The sequence below is a fragment of the Nilaparvata lugens genome, chromosome 2 (assembly GCF_014356525.2).
Source record: "Nilaparvata lugens isolate BPH chromosome 2, ASM1435652v1, whole genome shotgun sequence".
Taxonomy (NCBI): Eukaryota; Metazoa; Arthropoda; class Insecta; order Hemiptera; family Delphacidae; genus Nilaparvata; species Nilaparvata lugens.
This window is the reverse complement of record NC_052505.1, coordinates 63,142,551-63,167,265: the sequence shown is the minus strand read 5'-3', so window position 1 is coordinate 63,167,265 and position 24,715 is coordinate 63,142,551. Positions and strand designations below refer to the sequence as shown.

General features: G+C 36.9%; 1 protein-coding gene across 1 annotated transcript in view; it reads right to left on the bottom strand.

Moving 5' to 3' along the window:
* Positions 1 to 23,662, bottom strand: part of LOC111049280 (hemicentin-2-like) — a 173,848-nt gene extending 150,186 nt beyond the window's left edge. Inside the window, exon 1 of the mRNA XM_039422431.1 lies at positions 23,234 to 23,662. The gene's annotated coding sequence lies outside the window, so the exon portion shown is untranslated. The remainder of the gene's footprint in view (positions 1 to 23,233) is intronic.
* Between the last annotated feature and the right edge of the window lie 1,053 nt (positions 23,663 to 24,715).

Below are 24,715 nucleotides of genomic sequence, written 5' to 3'. Positions count from 1 at the left end.
ATCCAGGAAACTCTGGGGTCGGCTATCACCTCGGGGTTTATGTCTTCGACTGACTGATCCTCTATCAGCTCCTGGTGCTGAGCATCTAATACAGCCTCGCCTTGTTCACTCATGATGATTCTCACTTCGTTGCCTCGTGCCCCAAGTGCGGGCGCCAATCTATCACGTCCACCCTGAGTAGCTTTAGAGGTGGGTGATTGATACCCAGGTGTTGCTCCTGGATGACTCCGCTCAGTCGTAATGTGGGCGGGGTAAGGAGGCAAGTCGAAGTTCCTCTTCCTTCTTCTTTGTGCCTCAGCTGGCGTGAACAGCACCTCCTGGTGCTTCTGACGGCGTGAAGGTCGCTCTCTTCTCTGATGACACCACTTTGATGTAATTTTGTATCGGCCTTACGGCCTCGGTTCCGCTCCAGTGGAGTAGGAAAAGGAAGGACAGACAGGATAGGGACGGCAGACAACGGTCCGCTGTGCCCTGGGGAAAAGGAAGAATAGGGACGGCAGACAACGGTCCGCTGTGCCCTGGGGGAATGGAAGGTCAGGGACGGCAGACAACGGTCCGCTGTGCCCTGGGGAAAAGGGAGAATGGGGACGGCAGACAACGGTCCGCTGTGCCCTGGGGAGAAGGAAGAATAGGGACGGCAGACAACGGTCCGCTGTGCCCTGGGGAAATGGGAGGACAGGGATGGCAGACAACGGTCTGCTGTGCCCTAGGGAGATGGGAGGACAGGGACGGCAGACAACGGTCTGCTGTGCCCTGGGGGAATGGAAGATCAGGGACGGCAGACAACGGTCCGCTGTGCCCTAGGGAGATGGAAGGTTAGGGACTTACGGCAGCCAAGGGGCCGCTGTACCAGGACAGGAGGTCGGGGACGTACGGCAGCCAACGGGCCGCTGTACCAGGAGCAGGAAGGTTGTGAGCGGAATGCTGTGGTCTGGGGCTCGTCCGGCGTTTAAATACTCCCCCAAAGTGGAGGGGATGGAGTTGTGCCGCTGCCAGAGGCGGTGGAAATCGTCTCGATGCGCGGAAGATGGTGCGCCATCGGTACCTTCCTTATCTCCGCGGTCGGCTAGCTTTGCTGATTGCCGAGCGTCTTCCAATAATATTATTAACTACTTTCTCGTCACAATTTTACTTTGTGACAGTGAATATATATATTGAAATATTCAACTAGTGCGATCGGACTTTGAATTGTACAGCAGTGTAAAGTAATAGTCAAATATAGTAAAGTATCTTCCAAGCAATTTTCGGACTGATCAGTAATTTAATTGATGTCAGAATTAACATACATCGGATAGGGGTAGCAGATGTACAAGAGAAGCTAACACCTTTTCCCGACTCCGTCTTGTCCTGCCACAAACCTAATTCCAATTCCTGGAGTAAGTTGGTATTCAGTATTTGAAGAAAACTACTTGCTGGTGAGTAACCAAATAAGTCACTTCTGGTATAAATTTAATGCTGAAAATATTACTTACTACATTCAATCTATTAATTATTGCTCTCTTTATTCTAGCATATTATCATTCAATATTTTGCTCTTTTAAATTTATCGACAGTCCTCTGCTCTCGTTTGTAATTTGGTCTATCCAGATTGAAACAAATTAATCCATTACACATCACTACAATCATATTGCAATAATAAAAAATACAAATAACCAGCATTTTTTATCCTGTGGAATTAAAATTTTGATTACAGTTTTAATACCCCAAATTAGCAATGGAGATGTTCAATGAGAGAGATATGAATAAATCATGTAAAAACTTAGCCTTGTGAAGGCAGGAAACATAGAAAAGGAGTCTATCTTGACAATATAAAATTTGTTTTAAAAAACAGTGATATTTATCATCACATTGCGAATAATTATTTCTTCAAAATAGGAACATTTCAGATGCGAATGCGAGCAAAGCTCTCACGAATATTTTCAACAAAGCTTTTTTGCACAAATCGATGCTCATTACAATTTTGTTGGGTAATTGGTTTTGGGTGACTAAAATTCATAAACGAATTGATTACGCTTTTTCTACCCACCACTTTGCAACAAACTCGTTATTTCGAGCGTGGTTGCTCTTGCAATAAATTAATCTCTTTGAATTTGCTGGCAGAAGGTTAACAAAAGTAGCAGCTCATCATTGTGAGGTAGCAGGCCTCAACAAAGCGTGCTCTCGCTGCTGTTCTCGTTCTCGATCTCGTTCTCATCCGTTCAAAGCCAGCTGTTCTGTTGGTGCAGTTCTCCTGGGAAACATGGTGCGACCGGCGGGAAATCAGTGGTACCGACTGATAAGCCGGCTGCACTTCTAATTGAATTAGCCCCTCATTTTTCTACTAATTTGACGCGGGAACTGAACAGAAACGAAAAATGATTTGCAGTCTCGCGGGTGAGCACGTTAGATGTATCATTTTCCAATGCACTGCTAGGCTTCCCAGGCTCGGTGGAGCACGAACAATAGCTGCTCTAAAAGCTTCGCCACAGTAATTCGACGCTCTCGTGATCGGGGAGCATTCAACGTGACCTTTACAAGAGTAGCTCGGTTGAATGTACTGTAGTACTTCTCAACTGAAAATCACCATTGGATAAAAGCATAGGATCTAATTATAATTGTTCATGATCATTCCATTCTCTACAGGAAGAACAAAATTTAGTCATTTTCTTGGAATAAGGTGGAAAAATAATGATACTGGGTAAAAACGTACTGTTTTATTAGATTATCCGTGTATTCACCGTGTATTAACAATAATAATTGTTGGTAAAATCCCATTAAGAAGTTTCCCCTCGTCTGAGTATAATCATACTGGTATTGGTAATTATGATCATCATTCAGTTGATAGAAATTTCGCAGAGTAATTGGGCAAAATAACACAAATTAATGGTCTATCCCCATCGAGATGAACATCAATGAACTCCATAATACTCTTCAAGCTAAAATAATCACTAACGCCATGAGATGAAGCATTGGATCTACCGAAAATACTCATAAACATCGCCAACAGGAAAACAATAAGTGGCTATGTCTAAGGGACATGAGCATTAGAGAAGGCATACAGTGGTAGAAATACAACGGCTGCGAAGTTGCCGTTCTAACCGGCCAGCATTCTTCCAATTTTTCGTGAGTATTCAAGCGCTCATGTAAAGCTGTGCTTACGGTGTCCAATCGACAAATTAGCAACTGCGCTTTTACCTATGACTATTCATCACTGTAATTGGCTGATCTCCCTCTATTTCTCTGCGCCACATATTCCTTCAAGTTTGAAGTTAATTTGAACGGAGTATAGCGATGAATTCAGAGTGTATAAGGACAGTTGTCACCAGAAAATGCAGAAAGCAGGCCTATTGAATATTATGAATTATTGTAAACTTTATATACAATTGAGTCCGTCCAGATTTGATATGAATGAAGATGGTGTGACCTTCACAAAAAAAGAATACTTCAATTCCCAATAGCTCTTCTCAACGGAAAGAATATTCATTTCAGATAGTACCATTCCATATTATCAAAATAATGTTCATAAACATTCCCCGCACAAAGAATAAAATCTATCCATATAAACAAATATATTATGTGAGTATAATAACATTTTTGAATTGAGCTTCACATTTTTAGGTGAGTATAATGAAGTGTAATTGAGTTGATGGACTACGCAGGGAAACGTATGTGGTGGAGATTGTGTGAACGTCAATAGTTTGACCTTAAAATTATTCAATATTATGATCTCTTTAATGTTCAATATTACATTAAAATTATCACCACTATGAGATAAAAGCAACGATTAGAAATGTTTCACAATATTTGAACAATGAAATGAACATTTAATAATTGGACCATATATATTTGTCTTAGGATAAAACTAATATTGAACATTAAACTGCAATATGTGCAGAGTACTGTATTATGAATGATTGAGGATTATAGAGCTCACAAGCACCATATGAGTCAAGGATAGTATATAGCTATTATTATATATAGTCTACTATTCTTGCTACTGTGTAACATAGACCATAGGCATCCGTTGGTTGATGAAGCTGGTGTATTCAATTACAGCTAGTGAAGGGTAGGATAGAGTATGATGAATCTGGTAAGTTGAAATACACTATTATGAGAGTTTTTTGAATAATGTAGCCATTTTCTTTTAGACAAATTATGAGGAAAGATATTATAATCGAATTATTAGACGACATAACAAATTATTATACATGATACAGTGAGACCTACTTGAAATGATCGGAAAAGGTATATCATAAGAAGTTACTTATGTCTGAATTATTCTTATGAAATATTATTTTATCTAATTATTTCCACAACAATATCAGTGCATATAGAGAGGAAGTTGCTAATTCTAACACATTTTTCTTTGAACAATTTTTATTAGCTCTTCTTCCATCACTAGAATTACTCTCCAACAATCCACAAAACTCCACAATTATTTTCAATTCTGGAGAGCAACTGGAGAGCTTGTTCTTCTCAAGTGAACAAAACTGCAGAGCAACATATCAACAGTCCAAAGTCTTCTCAGAGAGACTACATCATTCAGCGCCTAACGACGTGCTTTGTTAAGCCGGAGATAGACTGAGACGTCACAGATGAGACATATAACAACAGTCTCTCCGTCGACTTGATGTGTTAATGCCAATTTGTATCTGCACTGACTATGAGACAGCAAAATGCGGCAGGCTTAATAAGCCTATGAGATTAAGATGTGACGTTACATACCCTACCTCACAGTAGGGCTGATTCTACTCATATCTCTTCCCTCTCTCACTCAACTCGAAATTAACGTTGTTGGTAGAGAGAAAAGAGAACAATGTAGTGTAGATTGGTCGGTTGAAAAGAGACTCCATTCGCAGAGGAAAAATAGAGCGGTTGAAAAATGAAAAAGTACATGCTATTTTTTAAGCTGTCCAGAACAAAAGCAGGCTACCGTATGTCACAGAGAACTTACGCCAAACGTTGTGTGAAATATTCGCTTGACACAATAAAAATTGTTCTATATGTCCAATATCAACTTGGGTCTCTGATAGCTATTGCATAGGAGTAGAGTTCTTCAAATAATAATGATATCTTGAATAATTGAAAATGTAATCTCTATTCAGAAAAAATACAATCTATTCATTCATTTACAAATGAATGTGGTTAAAAAACAATATGACATCCTGATTTTCTCAAATATCAACCACTTCGACTATATTATTACAAGATTGACCTCTCTCATTATTTCACTATCATTATAGATTTGCATATACTGGAAGTCAATGATTTTCATGTTATTGAACTTACCATTAAAATAAAAGTTTGTGAACTTTATAATTATATGTTATTTGCCTCATAATCACCAAGATTGTGAAACCCTTATGTTTATCGTCTGATAGAACGATAAAGTTGAAATGGTCTCTGGATTTGTGTACAATTCTCCACAAATAGGATCCAATAACCTATTTTATCATTATAATCACATATTTTTGAAGATGTCTTGAGTTTCGCCATGTTGGATTGGTGTCATGGATTGGAACAATCATGTCGGAGCCAATCATGGTGTGTACTCTAATTTCTGAAAATCAATCAATGGATATAGAATTTCAATGGCTCTCCATTTGAGTCTGCGGAGGTAGCGTGTGGTTGGCGCTTGGAACTGGTCTCGTGGGCTGTGTGAATGATTATGATGATAATTCCTTTTTTAACTATTGTTTCTTGAATTATATAATTGATTTTTTAGTCGAAATTCAGATTGACTGTTTTGTTCCAACTATGTTTCTATTTCGTAGCTATATTATTTAATGTATTTTTATTTATATATTAAGTTAAACTGTATTTTCTATTCAATTGCATTTCTTATGTCGAGGTTGAGTGGTAGAGAGGACTTGAAAGTCCTAACACCGCCTAATAAAGAATTTTCTCATTTCATTTCATTTTTATCAGTTTTCATAAAGATCATACCGATCATTGCTCTATTTAAAGATCAAAATACAAATATGATGTCTATATTCCTCTGCTACAATGCTCACTGGCCAAATTGAATGAATTGTATTTCATTCAGCATTTCGTTCCCTGTAAGTGGTGATGGGTTGTCATATTGTTTAAACGACCTTATCATTACAAAAAAATTTTGCTAGTCAAATTACTGTTATAATCACTGTGATTTTATATCAACTCCAATAATTTGGATGATTTTCATAATATTGGCATAAAATCTACTAATTCTTCAGGACAAGCATTAATTTAAATGTTTCCAATTTTTTATGACTGCACCTCTACAGAAAATCGAGAATTGAGATTTTACAGAACATACCAATTATTGCAATCTGAAAGTCAAACTTTTGGTAGCAAACTCAGCCTGGAGCCAAAGAACATTATAACATTCCACGTAATGTCAAAAATGATCTAAAATCACAACATATCAATCAATCTATCATGAAGTCTAATGAGATAGCTGAATGTTCAACTAATAATCCAAATAGTAAGGGTATAACAGCGGATCAATGTGAGACGTGCAAAAACTTGATCAAGATTCAGTCTACTCTCTTTATTCCGATAACAGAATAGTCAGAATACCGAAAAGTCTCAAAATAGGCAGTAGAAAGTAGGATAGAGAGAGACGATAAAAGTGTTTCAATGGAAGAACTATCCGAAAAAAGGACGCAATCTTTTTGTGAATAGCTTGCCGTTGAGAACGGAGATGTAGTAGGCTACAGTAGTGGTCTAGACGAGAGGATTGCTTAGCAACTTCCGAGACGAGAGCATTGCTTAGTAACTTCCGAAACTTACGTATTCGACTCGCCTGTCCGATTCTGCCAATTGCCTTTCGAAAAATACTACTTTCCATAAGAAGAAGCACTGCTTCAAATTCTTGAGAATAGAGCGGTACAACTTTACCCATCAAGCCCATCCGAAGCCGAATATACATTTGTTACATATCGTATTAGTAATCCAGGAATTTGTTACCAATGTTATTATAACCAGTAATGATTTAAAATAAATCAAATCAGTAGCTCTTTGCATCAGCAGTCCCTGGTGCAATAATTTGTGCAACAATTTCCCTTCGAAAATGTTATACCATACTCATCGGAAGTTCAAAGTATGTTTCCAATCGGTAAAAAAGGATGTTCCAAATTTCCAATGCAATAAGATAGGACTATAAAGTTTGTTTGGAATCTTAATGGCGGATTTGTACCACGTCATCGAGCTAGCCAATCAAATGCGTGATAGTTAATGGCCTTACTGTGGGTAATATAGTTACTGTAATGTCAACCACCTCGGGCTGAGATCCCTGGGCACTACCATCGGCTGCATCCCCTCGACCACCACCATATCGACATCCAGAAGCTGTAGCAGGTTCCAGCTCCAGGCGCAGATGATGATGTCAACCACAGATAAGAGTTTCAAGTGTCCAGTTTTTAGTGTGAAAAGGATTGAGTATGAATGAAATATAATCTTTTAGTGAGTTCGTCTTTTCTAGGGGAGGGGGTAATGTAATATGGGTCATATTGAGATGTTTGAATTGTAGTTTTTTTGTGCCTTTCTTTCAAGTTATTGAACTGATCAAAATTGAACTAAATTTTTCCAATATTAAATCTAGTGAATCGTATTTTTGATAGTTAAAGAATTTATTCATATTCCATCAAGCGACTAAATTTTGCGTTGCCATAAAAGATTTACTAACTTGCTTCTTATTCATCCAAATTATTGCAGTCTTCTACCATTTCCATAGTACTGGCTTGGATTTCGTAATGAAATTAATGCAAACGTATTTGGAAATGTCTGAACCGTGCGACTCCATGACATATTCCAACTTGAAATTAGGCCGGGCTCTCCACGTGTTTTCTTGCAAATCGGAAAAGTTGAGTGGAAAGCGCAGTTCTAATCGAGTCTGTACCGCGAGATGATGTAGTCACAGAACATGTTTCGGCCTCTGAATTAGGCTCCCTACTATTTAGATATCCTTAAAGGATAAAATATCCTTATTATTATTATTTTGTATAATTAAAACGCTTGTAGTCTAGGAAATGGTAGTTAAAATGTAGTTAAAACATGAGTGATTGTGAGTGCTGATTTATTTGTTGAATTTTCAATTCCATGGTGAGTGTCAAAATTATTTTATTAAGCTCGTATAGATTGACCAGATACAAATATATTGAATGAATGACTGGATGACTAGATGACTTGATGAATGATTGGATGTAACAGAATTTCAAAGATGACCGATAATTTCATGTTCGAATACAACTAGTAAATCAATGTCAGTAGCATTTCCACAAAATTTTTTATTTGTCGTTCCTGGCTCGTGATAAGTTACATAGTTGCTAAAGCAGGTGTTGTTGAACAATAGTGAAGATCTTGGCCTTTGGGTGAACGAATCCATCCAATGCTCCCAACCGTGAATTCAAATAATTTGAACAGGTTAATTAGTCCAGGCAATGAATGCTCAAAAAAGAGTATAGAGGAAAAAGTTTGGAAGACAATTTTCGACCTCGCAGTTCTGTTTAGGGTAGTGAGGAGGTGAACATATCAAAAGTCCTCACCCCTACCCCCTGTGCTAAGTGGGTGGGGGTTGTTCAAAGGTAATATTTTTTGGTTTCTCGCATATATCTCGGAAATTATGCATTTTGCAGACATTACTGTTCCATAAGAAATTGAAGCTTACATAATTTCCTACAATATTGATCTTACATTTTTTTCTATATCTCTCTCACTTTTCGAGATATCCTCTCTATGTCATGTCTGTAAAATGCATAATTTTCGAGTTATATGCGAGAAACCAAAAAATGGTACCTTTTAACCACCCCCAACCCCTTAGCACAGTGGGTAGGGGTGTGGACTTTTGATATGTTTACCTCCTCACTACCCTAAACAGAACTGTGAGGTCAAAAATTGTCATCTAAACTTTTCCCTCTATAGGTGCGTACAGATTTACGCGCCGCGAACATGAGCAATTCACTTTTAATCAGCTGATGCCAAGCTTTTCATATCTTTATCTTACCGTTTCTGTGAAAATACAGTTATAATCAGCTGATTCAAAGTGAATTGCTCATGTTCGCGGCGCGTATATCTGTACGCACCTTAAAACACTTCGTTGACTGGGCTAAATAGTTAAATAGATATTTAAAAAGCAATTCTCATACATTTTCACTCGTTACAAAATGGGGTTCTATCATAAAGTCCCCCTGGCTTTCTCCGTTACAAATGATAAGGTGTGAGGTAGTGTTTATAAATATCTCCACCGGTTACAAATTATTCGAATAAAATTAAGATTATTTTATAATTTTATTCGGAATCAAATCAAAATTAACAATTGACAGAATGCAATAATACAATAGTAAATCAGAAATTGGTGCCCGAAGGACGCACCACCCTCCTAAAAATCCGGAAAATAATCCGGCTTCAATTCCCTTCAAGGAAAAACAATTCTCCCTAATGTCGTAAGTAGTCATTCAAACACTTCTAAACTTTCTGGACCCTCTCCCTAAAATGTTCAAAAAAGCATTTTGCGTCCCTTTCAAGGACGAAGTATGCGGCCAAACTCCCCCCCCCCTTCTTTTGAACACCCCTGCTCGAATAGAATTTCTGATCAATCATGATTTTTACTTATTATGACAGAAAATGATGACATATTGAAGACAATCTAGTATGAAAGTGGAGTTTGCTTTTCCTTCTTCATTTCGTGAAATGAACTATGAATCTTGGTTTATGTCTTTCTATATGAAATTGTCTATGGTAGGAGAAGAAGAGGATAAATGATGCAGGCGTTTTCCACAAAATGAGACATCCGTACCCAGTGAAACATGAATGGAACAATGATTCTAAGAATTCACAGCAATAGGAATAATTATTGGTGAATAGGAAGTTCTCAAGTTGTATTTGAATTAAGAATAGGATTTGAATGAAAATGACACCGAGTACAATGCACAATGAGTACAATGAACAATGATTGTCCTGGGAGCATATCCCAGCGAATTGAATCTGAATTTTCGAATAATGATGAAGGTAGAAGAAGAAATAGTCTGCACTCGTGTCGACATCAGTTTGGAAAATAGGGTTTGACAACATGGTTTCTTCTATAGGTGCATCGTAACGAGCAATCTGTAGAAGCGGGGTTTTTTCGGAATAATAAGCTCGAACCATTCATTTTGAACGAAGCAGATTGGAGAATGGAGAGTGGAAATCGGAGTAAAGTAACGTCGATTGTGGATAGAAATAATGAAGAGAAATGGAAGAAAGAACGTGGAAAAGCTGAGAAGAACAGAGCACACAGATGAAGAAAAAGCGAAAGTTGGCCTCCTGCTCCAACTGGCTCTCAACGGTTTAATTATTGGATCGTGCGGTATATTTGCACAGCGCATGCGCAGTAGATGGTTCAGCAGTGTCCAATTTTCAACCAACTCGATACACAGAGAGAGCAGAGACAACCCCAAGGGTTTGGGCCGGCTCCAATTACCAATTCCTATTTCTTCTCTCGATAACAATTTATCGGAAAATTGTTCGACCTTCCCTCATCGAAAACCCGGACGGTCACCCTCGATAAATTCCCCATACCATCACACAACCCGCAGTCAACTAATTGGCTCCGAGCGATTCCCTCAATTAATATTATATTTCTTGTTTCACCAGATGAACTTGGCTCCAACTATTTGCAACTGTATCGTCGATCTCGAACAATGGATTCTGGCCGAGCAAGTATATTCAATGAGCAATGTTAGTTTACAGTGGCAATAACCGTTCTTTATTGAAGAGAAGTTCAAGGACCATAGCTAAATCTAAATCGATTTTCTGCAGTGAAAACCATCTATCTTATTGATTTTCTATCGTGAAATCCATTCATCATAGTGCAATTTTAACACTAATGTAGAATATCCGATAAGATCGAATTTGTGCCGTGTAGAGTTGTAAAACCACCGGTTGATCCAACTCCGATTGTGCTGGAATTGAGCATAGAACGTTCATTAGCTGATCGAGAAGTATTGAGAACTTCGGCTGAGTTGATGATGATCCAATAATCTCCTTTCAATTAAGAGAATATTCAATAATTTATTGTACACAACAGAATGGATGATTTGAGATATTACTTCACGCTTATTACAGACTGTTCTGTAAAAATTTGTGATTTTCACTAACTTATACAGAATGATCTGAAAAAAGTGCCCATGAGTCAGGGCGTGATCCCTCTCATCAAAAGAAGAAAAAAGTTCTAATTAACATAGGTCCGGAAATGCTTAGTTACCAAGTTCTACAGGGTGAATCTGTTTCAAACCTTGAAGGAACTTGTTTTTTGGGACCAAGTGTAGCGTATTTCGTCACATATCTTGGAAATTACTGTAGCTACAGGTCTGGAAGCAGTTTTATTCAAATCCTGAGTCTATTTTACATGAAGTACACTAAATTGTACATCTTAATTAACAGCCAACAAATACCCGTAGGGCTTCGTTTCATCAGTGGCGCAGAAATTCAGACGAAATCTTCCACCCTGCATAACTTGGTAACCAAACATTTTCGAACCTATGTTAATTAAAACTTTTTCCTTCTTTTGATGAGAGGAATCACGCACTGACTTATGGACACTTTTTTCAGAACACCCTGTAATATACTGTATGCAATGTCGGTATATTGAGCGAATAAGAGTGAAACAAGCTTGCAGATGACATAAAAGCTACTAAAGTAAATTACTATAGCCAATTATTTGAGAGGAATGCTAACGATAAAACTCCTCAATGGAGAATAGTTAATAAAATAACGGGGAGGAAAAATCAGAACAACACTATTGCAAGTATTAAAGCAATGGATAATGATACAATTATTAAGGATTCACAGTTTATAGCAGAAGAGTTCAATGAATATTTCATAAGAGTCCCCACGCTTTCATAACTCACCAGATAATTACAACGAGGCTTTCCAAGCATATTATCGTGATAATTCCTTATTTTTATACCCTACCACCGAAGAAGAAATTTTCAATCTAATCAAAATCTTGCCAAATAAGAAATCAACTGGATACGACTCTCTTAGTAGTAAAACTTTGAAACAAATTCTTTCAAGTATTATAACAATTTTATGTCACTTGTGTAATGCAAGTATGTCACATGGTGTTTTTCCTCGAATATTAAAGAAGGCAGTTGTTTTATCAATTTTTGAAGGTGGTGATAAATTACAACTTGATAACTACAGGCCCATAGCGCTGTTATCCATATTCTCGAAACTATTAGAAAAACTTGTTGAATGTAAACTATTACATTTTCTTAATAAGTTTAATTTGTTTAGTGTAAACCAATATGGGTTTCGCGAAGGGTTCAACACGGAGCGTGCCTTGCTTGATTTCATGGCAAACATCTACAACAACGTAAATAATGGATTAAATGTAAATGTACTGTTCTTGGATATAAGAAAGGCGTTCGATACTGTGGAACATAAACTTCTTTTGGGAAAATTAGAGCGTTATGGGGTGGGGGGTGTAGCGTTGCTGTGGTTCAGTTCGTTTTTAAATGATAGAACCCAATGTACGAAAGTAAATAATACACATAGCCCTTTTCTAACAGTTAACACAGGATTACCACAAGGCTCAGTGCTCTCAGCCTTACTATTTATTATCTTTGTGAATGATCTGTGTAATGCTAAATTCAATGGGAAAATTTTTTGCTTTGCAGATGATATTGTATTAGTTAGTTCGGGCAATTCATGGGAGGATTTGTTCAGCAAAATAAATGAGGATTGTAAGCTCCTCCAGAACTGGTATCTCAGAAACTGATTGGCAATAAATGTTGAGAAAACTATATTCATCAATTTCTCTCTACGTACACCTAAAATTCTACCTCAACCAATAATTTTACATCTAAATAGTTGTAGATATGATTTACTTGCTTTTAAAGTATAAAGAATTTTCTTCTTGCGTAGTGGGAATGATGGGTTTTTTAGACCCTGCTTTTCTGAAAGACGAATTGAGGATTCCATCTCACGACTACCTAGAATAAACTTCAGTTTTCCTGCGAAATCATTTGTTTATCTAGGTCCAAAACTACATAACATCATATCTAATGATGGCAGGAGGAAAACCTCCCTTGCAAATTTCACGAAAATTATAAAACCTTGGTTGTTTCAACAACATGATTCAGACAGTTCACTTCAAGTTTTATCTTGAAATGTCAGATTGTAGTTTTAACCCCATTTCAATCTCTTCATGAATGTATTAGTGCATTATGAGTTTTCTGAATTTTATTTTGAACTGTTTCTATGCTTCTGAATTTTTTAGTTTTGTTGTTCGACATTCAATTTTTAACTCTAATTTTTGACCTCAAGTTTCGTTCTCTGAGAACAGTATTTTTCTTATAAAATTCTTATCATTGTACCGCAATGGCCGCAGATAATAATTGTTATTCATTTTATTCAGCAACTCTTACCTCTATAATATGAAATTTATATATATAATGAATGTGAACTGGCTATGAAAAATTGCTGCTAGTATAATTCTGAATATATTTATATATTTATATATAGTATATTTAACTGTTTTACTGTATTACTCAAAGGCAGAATAAAGTTCATTTTCATTCATAATTATATTTTATTATTGAATAAAGTGATCATTTTCAGGCTTCATGAGTAAATCGATTTATAAGGAGAGGACACGAAACTTAAGCTTTATGATGTAATAGAAAATCGCGTGAGTTCCCAAGGAGATTCATGCAGATTTTTGAGCGAGATACATGCAGTAGAAGCCACATGAAGCGTTTTTCAGACAATTTGTCAGGCAGGAAGCTGATTCAGGAATCAGCTGATATTCAGCTTAATCGAAGTTCGAAGAGCTCCCTGCCCTGCCGACTCGTCTTAAAAGCGCCTCATGTGACTTGACCCTTGAAATCGGTGAAAGTCTGCAGAAGAAAGGACAGACTTGATTGAGGCGAGATTAAAGGTGCTGAATATTGTGGCCATACCTGACAGAGTTCAATAAAATCGACAGTTCTGGAGAAAGCATATCGACAGGACGGGAAAAGAAAGGATTCCCAGATCAGTCACAGCATACAAGCCTCGAAGGAGGATGAGAATAATATTGCATGCTTGGGGACGTTGACAGTGTAGAACTTTTGAAGTGGAATTGTTCAGTTACCCAAATAAACTCCATCTGTGCTTATCACTGGAGGCAGCTTATCCATTTCATGAGACACCTTTATATTTTAAAACGTTTTTGAAACGTTTTTTCTATCATTTGATAATTTTATAATTCATTGTCGGTGCATCGTTTTGATTTGATGCAAGCCCAGCATAACCTTCATCGTCGACTTACCAACAGGCCATTCTTCGTTCGATCATGAATTTTGAACACTGTGGATATAAAAGGAAACCTGATATCATAATAATCTTTACAGATCCTTACATACTGAAATACGGGTATATTGACTTTCAAATGTTACAGGACCATCAAACTGTTGAAATTGAGATTAATTATTGTTAATGAACTTGTGAAATGATTGTAAATCCTTCCAAACTCCTCCATCATTATTTTAAATTCCTTGTAAATTCGATCAGTTTATGTTTAATCGGATGGAGTTCACATAGACTATTACGAGCTCAAGTAACTCGTATTTAATATAACTCACTTATGAAAATCCGGAAGTTATTGTCTCGAGGAGATGAGCAGTATAGCCACATTAGAATAGAAAAGATTAGGAGTACATTAGTCGGGCCACAAGGAAAGAACTACCATCATACATCATGACAGAATATGAAAGAAGTACATGGCCACTATGAGATGAGATAATTAGTTGAGGGAATGCTCTGCAGTCTTGGAAAATTTAAAGACAACCACAAGTATACAAAAGAGCAGTAGCAACCACGGATCGGATCGGCAACCGGAAGAAAGGAGAACAAAAGGGAACAAAATATAATGATTTTGAAAAGAGGAAATATAATAGAGATGCATAAAGCAAAGATTATATTATTAGAAAAATGATTATGTACGAATGTAGGTATCTTTCAGAGCTAATCGGGGGATAGAGCTGCTGTTAGGAGAGCTAGTTGAATGGGATATGATAGGACACGCGGAAGTGAGAAAAAATTATAAAAAGGTGTATCATAGGAATCATAGGAATCAAGGTCTATCATAGAAAATGATAGGTTACTGTATCTGAATAGGAACTGTACGACAGGGGAAACTGGATTTATGATGACAAGCATCAAAGAAGAAAACCACGTGGACGGAAGTCAAATATTGATACAGGTTCATGCAACAACTTCAGCTTCATCGGAGAGGAAATTGTAGAGTTCTATGAAGACTTGAAAGAAGGTCTCGGGGATGATCCATGCAAATACAACAACATTATATTAAGATACATGAATGCATGAATTGGGAAGAATCGAGGTGAAAGCACGCAATCGAGCATCTCAAGGAAGCAAAATCATTTTCAGATAGAATATTATTGTCCTACGAGGAAATGAAAGTAGAAGGAAAATGGATTAGACTAACAAATATATTCAATCTGTGTCTCAAGAGTGTAAAAGTCCCAAAAGTATGGCTTCAAGCTGACCTCATACTTCTTATATTCTAGGAAGGTGATAGGGAGGAATTCAAGAATTATCGATCAATTTGTCTCCTGTCAAAAGTGTATATTATGCAAAGTATAATTTATAGTATACATAATTTATGACAATAATTTCGTTTTGAATGGACGGATACCTGATAGAAGCAACCCCAATTAACTAGACCGGATTTGAGATGAACTTTTTCACACTTGATAACATCCTAGTCTTCTTCTTATTCTTCTTCTTACAAACAAGGATTAGGCTTTAACCTGTTCCGACTCACATCTAGCCAATTATTCAAATAAACATAATAAATCCTATTATTGCCACCGCTTGCGTGGTCTGCCAACATCTCTTTTGCATACTGGCTGATAATTATAGACTTTAAATGGTATTCTTTCAGCTGACATCCTTTGAACATGCTCCCTCCATTGATGCCGATTCTCCGTAACTCTTTCATTCATGCTGCAGATTTTCAATTCTTTCCTGATATCTTCATTCCTGAAATGATCTCTTCTGTCACATCCCTTGGTTCTTCGGAGAAATCTCATCTCGGCTGCCTGCACTCTACTTTCAAGTGGCTTCGTAGAAACCCATGATTCACTACCATAGAGGAGGACTGGAGCGGCCATTACCTTATAAAATTTCATAATTGTATCTGTTCTAGCTTTTTTACCCAAAGTCCTGCTGATATTTCCACATATCATTTGAAACTTTCCTATTTTCTCTCAATATCCAATTCATCTTTGTAACTAATGTAACTTCCTAGATTGAGAAACTTGTTCCAACACTGTATTATTAATAACAATTTTCGACCGGATATTTGCCTATGAATTTTTTTTTTTTTTTTTTTTGTTATTTCTATTAAAACTAGTCACTAGGACTAACCATTAATTTTGTTCTGTTATTTCTTATCCTAAATTAATTTTTTATTGCTAAAGTCTTCCAGTGAAGCCTACAGTTCCAATCTATAATTTCACTACTTTAAATTATTCCACTACACTTTTATTCAATATACTTTAATCACTCCACTAGCACTACACCAACTCGAAGGGCTTTGTTCTCTTCAACCTCCTAGTGAGTTCAGTGTTGTCTAGTAGTTGGATGACTTCGGTGTTGTCGTGTTGATGAAGACGTGACTCATGATGGGCTGCCAATCGTCTTATCTCACAGGTCACATAGGGGATGTGCAGATCTCGGTGCAAATCGCTGTTCCTTATGTACCAGGGCGCATTCACCATGTTCCGCAGTACTTTGTTTTGGAATGTTTGAATCTGACTGATGTTAGATGTTCTAGAGCAGCCCCAAAGCTGAATTCCATATGTCCAGACAGGTTTTAGAATTTGTTTGTAAATCAATAACTTGTTGTCCAATGAGAGTTGTGATTGACGGCCCAACAGCCAATAGATTTTACTGTATTTGAGTCCTAGCTCGCTCCTTTTCATCTTGATATGCTCTTTCCATTTCAACTTGGCATCAAGAGTCATTCCAAGGTATTTTGCTGTGTTGCTGTGTGGTACTACATTCCCATTCAGATTTATTCGAATCGGGTCATTGATAATTTTGTTTGTGAAGTTGATATGAATAGACTTCATCTCATTTAATCGAATTCTCCATTTTTTGGTCCAGTCACTGAATCTGTTGCTAGCATTCTGTAGTTTTGTGGCTGCTTCTTGTACTGTTTCCCCTTGAAAGCTCTCTTCAATGTCGATGAAATTACTGGATATTCTCTTTGTTATGAAGAAATCTAGAAGATCTGGAGTTTTATTCAAATCTGTTGGCCAATAGGTAGGTGTCCCTGATGAATGGAATTCGCAGCCCAGCTCCCGGATAGCCTCTCTGAGTTCTTTTCCTTTGGTAGTCGTGAGTCTTGAACCCCAATCCTTATGCTTGGCATTAAAATCTCCACCCACTATGAATCTATCTCCAAGCTGATGAAGAATATTTGTATAATCATTTTTCTTTAAATTGTAACGTGGTGGAAAATATGCAGCTCCAACAAGTATTTTCTGGTTGATGGACTCTATTCCAACTACAGTTAGCTGTATTTCATTACTTTGAATACTGAAGTCTTCATAGTGTTTAATACTCTCCTTCACTATTACAGCACTTCCACCTCTTGCTTGATTTTGAGGATGAATAGTTTCGTAAACATTATATCCATTGATTTTGAAGTGAGTCTGCTCAGTTGAATGGGTTTCAGAGATGAGGCAAACATCTATATTTCGTGTCTTTAGAAATATTTCTATTTCTTGTTTTCTATTATTATTGATATTATTTATTCCATTGGCATTCCAGGTAGCAATCCTTATATCTTGTTGGCTCGCAATATTCATTTTCTAGTTTTCTTCTCAATACTCTTACTCTTCCCTTCCAAGCTGTCAAGTCGTCCAGAAAGAATATTTAAACTGTTCAAAATTTCCTGCAAAACCTTATTGACTTCAACTGGTTGTTGTTGTTGTTGCTTTGGTTGGCTCTCCTGTTGTAGGCTTGGAGTGGGTTTCGTTACTTGGGAATAGGATATTTCTCCAGTGTACTTTTTTGAAGTGAAGTTTCTTTGTTTAGTTGTATGTGGTACTTCGCTACTTCTTTTAACTAGGTTTTCTTTTTCAGTTCTTCTTCTCTGAAGTTCTTTTGCGATGAGACAGCCTCTGTAGTTAGCTGGGTGAGCCTCAGCACAATTGAAACATTTGGCTGGGGTTTCTTTAGCCTTAGTACACGAAATAGTCCAGTGTTTTCCAGCACACTTCACACACACAGGTTCATGTTGACAGTATGTCTGTGTATGACCAAACCGCTGACAACGTTTACACTGTGGAATCATTTTATTACTTCTAATTGATTCAATTTTCACTTTCATGCAGCAAATATGTTTAATTTCAAATATTCTTTTTGTATCTTCTGTATTCTTGAATGTTAGCATGAACATTGGAAGTCTGATGATGTGTTCTTTTCCATCTTTCTTCACTTTTTTCATTTTGTTGACAGCACTGATTATTTGAAAGCCTCTGCTTAGAAGATCGTTCTTTATATCCTCTGGATCGCATGATGGATGAAGCTCTTTAGCCATGACACGAATTGGACGAGTTTGTTTATTTTCGTACGTGTGCCATTCATATTTAGCTTCATTCAACATCTTAGTTAAATCTCTGTATTCTTGTTCAGTTTCAACATTCAATTTTAGCTGGTTGTTGTTCATCATGTTGGCACTGAAATTGAGATTTTTCGATTTCAATGCCTCTTTAATTTTCGAATACTCTTGTATATTGCTTAATATGACTGGTGGTGGCTTGTTTCTCTTTTCTGTCGGTTTCATACTTGTAGAATCAGTTGCAGGCCTTATTTTTTCTGGTGAGTCACAGATTTTTCTCTTCTTTTGTTTAGGAAGAATCCATGCAGTCTCTGATGCTACCATTTTCTCTTCTTCCTCCCAATTCGGTGGTGAATAACTTTTATTGCTACTTCTAGAAGATGCTGGTTGCATTGTATGTGAAGCTGAAGATTGAAGATTCTGTGTGGTTGTAGATGCTGATGAAAATATCTCTTTCAGCTGATTAATCTCCAACCGTGCTCTCTCCAACTCCTTTTCCAGTTTATGCATTCTTTCTCTCTCTTCACTCTGTTGGAAAGTGACTTCTTTCCATGCATTGTACAAAAACTGCTCCGTTGCAGTTTTCAGTTGATTCGTTTTTAGAAACGATTCTGGGGAAGTGTTGACGTTTCCAGTCATTGACGCTGGTTCAACGCTCCTAGCCGGTGTTAGTTGACTCATAGTTGCGTCGTCCTCTGTTTCCTCCTCCTCTTCGAACTCTGGCAGTAGGAAGGTTGGCAATCTTTTGGGAGTCGACATTCCTCACATTCTTTACATTCCTTAGCCGGACTAGATGGTAATTCAGCACTGAACTGATTTTTCGGCGCAGGGCACTGAACTCGCGCACAACAATTAAAACACTGAACTCAGCACTTTAACTATTGCATACACTATTTCAACTACTCTCACTAAAAAAAACTACGTCTGCTCGCTACGACTGCTCGATCGATACTCTGCCTATGAATGCCATAATTTTCGTTTTCTTAGTTGATATTTTTAAATTATATTTCTGACCTATTTCATTGAGGATATGGACTGTTCTTTGGAGGTCATTTTCATTGTCCTGCACTATCCAGAAATCATCAGCAAATAACAATGCATTCTGGTGAACGTTCTTTTCAAGTTCTATTCCTAAACCTACCCTACATTTTCATTTTTGGAAAATGTGGTCAAGATATATTGAATAAAGTGGGTGATAAACTACACCCTTGTCTCACTCCTTGGTTGACTACCATTTCGTCTAGTCGTTTATCACCTGTATTGATTATTATTTGTGTATCATGGTACAGTGATCTTATAGCATTTACGAGATGAAAAGGATAACCTTCTTCCACATAATACTTCTATTCACTCTATCGAAAGCCTTTTCGAAATCAATGAAAGCCATATGCGTTTCAAGATTAAACTCTCCTTTTCTATATCACTCTTTTTACGGAGAAAAACAACCTAATCCTACAGAAATTCATATGGATTGATGAAAGAGAAGAAATTTATGAAAACGAACTTAAATTCCCGCTAGTGCAACAGTACTATCATTGAATTTCGAGAGAGCCATAGATGGAATGAACACAAAAACCGCATTATGCACACTGAGAATATGAAGAACTGAGAATAGGGAATAATTATTTGGAAATATCTAGATCCATCAGTGTAAATAAGAAAATTGAATGCAGCTTCAGAGGAAAATGGCGAGTGGTGAAAGCTAGTGTATGAAGGCTCTCGACAAGATTTCGTATCAGCGTAATTATTGAACGCATCAGTCATTGAAAAATCTCAATTAAAAATAAAGTAGCAGAGGTGTGATGCATCAATATCGGTGTGGAATTGGATACATAGAATTTTACTGATGAAATTTCTATTATTTAGAGCAATACAGAAGAAATATGTGGTATGCTGAATGAAATTGTTCGAAGGACAAAAAAGGTGAAATGAGAATATGTAATAGCAAAAAAATGAGAGAGTACTGCTGAATGCACACTGGGAAGAGAAAGATGAAGAAAGTAGATCAATACTTCATTTCACTGATGATGGGTATGAACTTCAGTTACCTCGGGCAGAAGTTGGCTAGATAACGGACAATAGCGATATTATCAGAAGAGTGGCAATTGAATGGTCAATGTTTAATTAAGAAATATGTTTTTTCTTTAGATCTTAATTTCTTATGAGAAACAAGAAAAGCTACAAAGAATCGGTCCTCTTCCTGCAATTTTATACGGATGTGGATCCTGGTCCTGGACTCTAATTGAAAAGATAAATTAGAGAGTATGCGGCGAAGTGACGTGGCAGAGTTGCATGAGAGATGAAGGAATGAGACAGAGTATAAAACTTATAGGAACAAGAATGACTGTTCAAGGACGGAAATGAATCAAAACACACTCATAAATGTTATCCTTTTATGAAAAGGATAACCCAGCAGCTGCTGTTTATTGCATTAAATTGTATAAATTCACATTCTAAAATGTTGTAATTGTTTTAAAAAAGAAAAGATAGTTATTCATGTATCAATTTTATCATTCGAATCATCTTTATTTGAGCACAAATAAAAAAAAAGTAGCGAGTAGTTTATAATCGGCAAGCCGCAAAAAAATTCAGCACACAATCCTGGAACATTTTGGTGAAATGCCGGCTATGTCCACGTCTTACAAAAATACATGATCTGAAGGAGAGCGTTCAAAATGAGATTATTGCCAGTTACCAAGATTTGTTACACTCATTCCAGAAAGTTTTCATAAAAGGCCCAACATGCTGAGACCACCAAATGAGAGAATTTCTTTCTGATGACATTTGGCTAATTGACATATTGGAAATTGAAGATGCATTAGACTCTGGATGTAACTAGGTTTATAATATTATGTCCTCCCATTAATCCAATCCAGGGATTAGATTTCATGGGATTTGTTCACTAGCAGAGATATTTTGATTAGAGTCACGTTTATACCGGAGTTGTCGACTGGCCGGATTTCAACAAGTTTGGCATTTTGTTGACAACTTCTTCAGAAGCACAGCAAAATCCAACTACTTGTTTTCAACAGGAGAAATTGACAATTTTTTCGAATAAAACTATATATGAGCAATATTCTGTTGACAACTCTCGAGTGAACGTGGCTTGATATGAATAAAGCAACTGTTTTACAATACCTCGAATCCAACCGCAATTGAATTGTCATAATTATTATTGTCATACATGAAAATGATCATTCAAATATGATCATTCATAGATGCTTGGATTTGTAATTATTCAATAATTGGTTTGGGGGTTGCTGTTTGAAGCTATACGTTTCTTTGTTCTGTCTGCAACAGTGGCACTGCGTCCAGTTGCAGCGTCTGATATCTATAAAAAATATTACCTTTCTATTTTTTCACGTTTCAAAATATTACCATTAGAGCATCACATTCATCAAGCTCTAGTACTGTTACTCAAGTGCGAAATTGAATAGAATTTGTAAATGTATACACCAACCCGAAAATAAAGCAGGGATGAAATGAAAATGAACCTGAAATGAAAATGAAATATGATCATTCATAGATGCTTCGATTTGTAATTATTCAATAATTGGTATGGGGGTTGCTGTTTGAAGCTATACGTTTCTTAGTTCTGTCTGCAACAGTGGCACAGCGTCCAGTTGCAGCGTCTGATATCTATAAAAAATATTACCTTTCTATTTTTTCACGTTTCAAAATATTACCATTAGAGCATCACATTCATCAAGCTCTAGTACTGTTACTCAAGTGCGAAATTGAATAGAATTTGTAAATGTATACACCAACCCGAAAGTAAAGCAGGGATGAAATGAAAATGAACCTGTTTTATTAAATGAAAAAGACTAAGAAATTGTCAAAAAACTACAGATTTATTTACAATTTCTTAGTCTTTTTCATATTATTTATGAATAATTACCACAATATCATCTTCTCAACTACACAAAAAGTGGAACCTGTTTCATCTGAGAACCAGATGAAGTGTTTCTCTCACCATGCAAGAAAAATCGGATTCTACTCTAGCTCCGATATAACAACACTGAAATAATTTTAGCAGAATCATCCACCCCTCTTTTTTCTAGGTTGAGCCCAGGTTTTAGGTTCATTGTTTTTGTTTGATTCACTCAGGCTGGTCGCATATTGGGAATGTTCAAAGATGTTATCCAACCAAAGATGTTGGCCAACCATTTCGCCACTAAAGAGGATAACGTACACAGTAGCAGACAGACGGAGGGAAAATCCTCGGCCAGGTGTTTAAATGTTGCGTGCGTCTGTCTTATTTATGTCTGCATGCAGTCGTTGTATTTTTTTCTCCGTCTGCTTACACGTCTGTCTGCTGCTGCGTTCGCTTCAACATTACGCTATTTGGTAGAGAATGAGAAAAACTTGTGTGAACAATTTGTTCAAATTAACTTCACAAGGTCCGTTTCCATCATAGTTCTCTCAGTTCCCCAAGCTCCTTCGAAGATTGATTCTATCATATACTTTCAAAAGAATCCGAAACAACCTGAGAGCGAAAATGTTCCAAATAAAATCGATGTCTAAGAATGCTGGAAAGCTTCAATTTTGACCATAATGTTTTTTTTTTAAATTATTCACAACGACATAACTGGAATGTTTCATCATAATAATTAAAAGTATAAACGAAAGGAGGAATCTTGCAAAAATTCTTACCTTCTCGAAAATAACTCTATTCTATTGATTAAGTGAGTGAATGTACTTTCAAACTTGTCTGTTCATTGTTTTTGTTAGGACTGATTCACACTAATAATCATCATCCAACCACAAGAGATAGCTCGTTATATTGGCAATACATATTCATGTACTGGAAGATTGAAAGACACCATCAATTCAGAGCGAAAATCGTTAGCAAATTATATTTTATTCGAATATATTTTTTTCATTATGGAATTTCAGTTTCTCCTCAATAAATGTTTATAGTTTGACTGGTACATTTGCTGATTCTAAGGCCTTGCTGAGGCCTTGTGTGAGCCGCTTCATCTGATAACCAGGGAAAGTTTCACACAGAACTAACGCGTTGCGTGCGTGGGCGTCACGATGTGATCGGATTGGAGTCGCGGAACTAACTGCCGGTCTTCCACTGGGCCACAGCAAACTGCGCATGACCTACCTCACTGGCGTTGCGCGCTCACACACTCACTCGTTACACACACATCTTACTAGTCAGTGAGTGAGTGTTTGAAAGGAGAAGTGGAAAGAGACAAACACTGAGTTTCCACTACTGCTGAACGCATAATATAATATCAGGGGAACTGAGCTCTGCTAGAGGTACCAAGTCACAGGCATAGAAATTTAGAATAGGAGAAGAAAAAAAATCATTTTTTTATTCAAAAATTCATATTGGTTATTCGAGAATATTACCAGTACCTATTGAACAATGAGAAAGTATTATGAGTTGGAAAGAAAATTCGAGGAGAGATTTTATATTTTCGTAATGTTGTTGGTGGGAGCTCTTTCCCCAGTGTGGAGAAAAATAATATGATTTTTTTGTTTCTATTCAAACACCAAGTTTGAATATATATCCAAAATTGAGCTGCAGAAACAGGTTCTTTATTTTGTAAAATCATATTATCATCTCTTGAGTGCAAGTACTCTTCACAGTGGAACAGTGCAAGTACTTACACAGAGGAACAACAAGTGCTCAGATGGGAATAAATTAGAAATTGCATTTGTACAAATGCTAATTAATGAATAATCACTATTAAACAAAAATCTTGATTTTAAAGCTTGTTGAATAATCAACAAGAAGTGTTCATAAATTGTGGGTCATACCACAATATCACTATGGCGTGCCATTCACTATCAGATTTCTCGTCTCACTTGAGGTCCAATATTCTATGTTGGACTCGGATCGTGAATGTGGTTGTTGATGGTGGGTCGAATATTGCCGGACGGGTTGGACAAATCGGGTAGGCTGAAGACCCGACTCATCCAACTTCCTGATGTCAGCCGCCTAGTAAGAGTCGAGTTGGAGCGTGAGTGGGGATGTTGATGGTGGGTCGAATATTGCGAATATTGAATATGGTTCTGGAACATTTCACTTCCACATTTCCAGTTGCTGAGTTGGGTTTTTCTATTTCAGCTATTATATGTAACAAACTGTTCCATGCAGTAGCTATATTATGTTGTTGCATA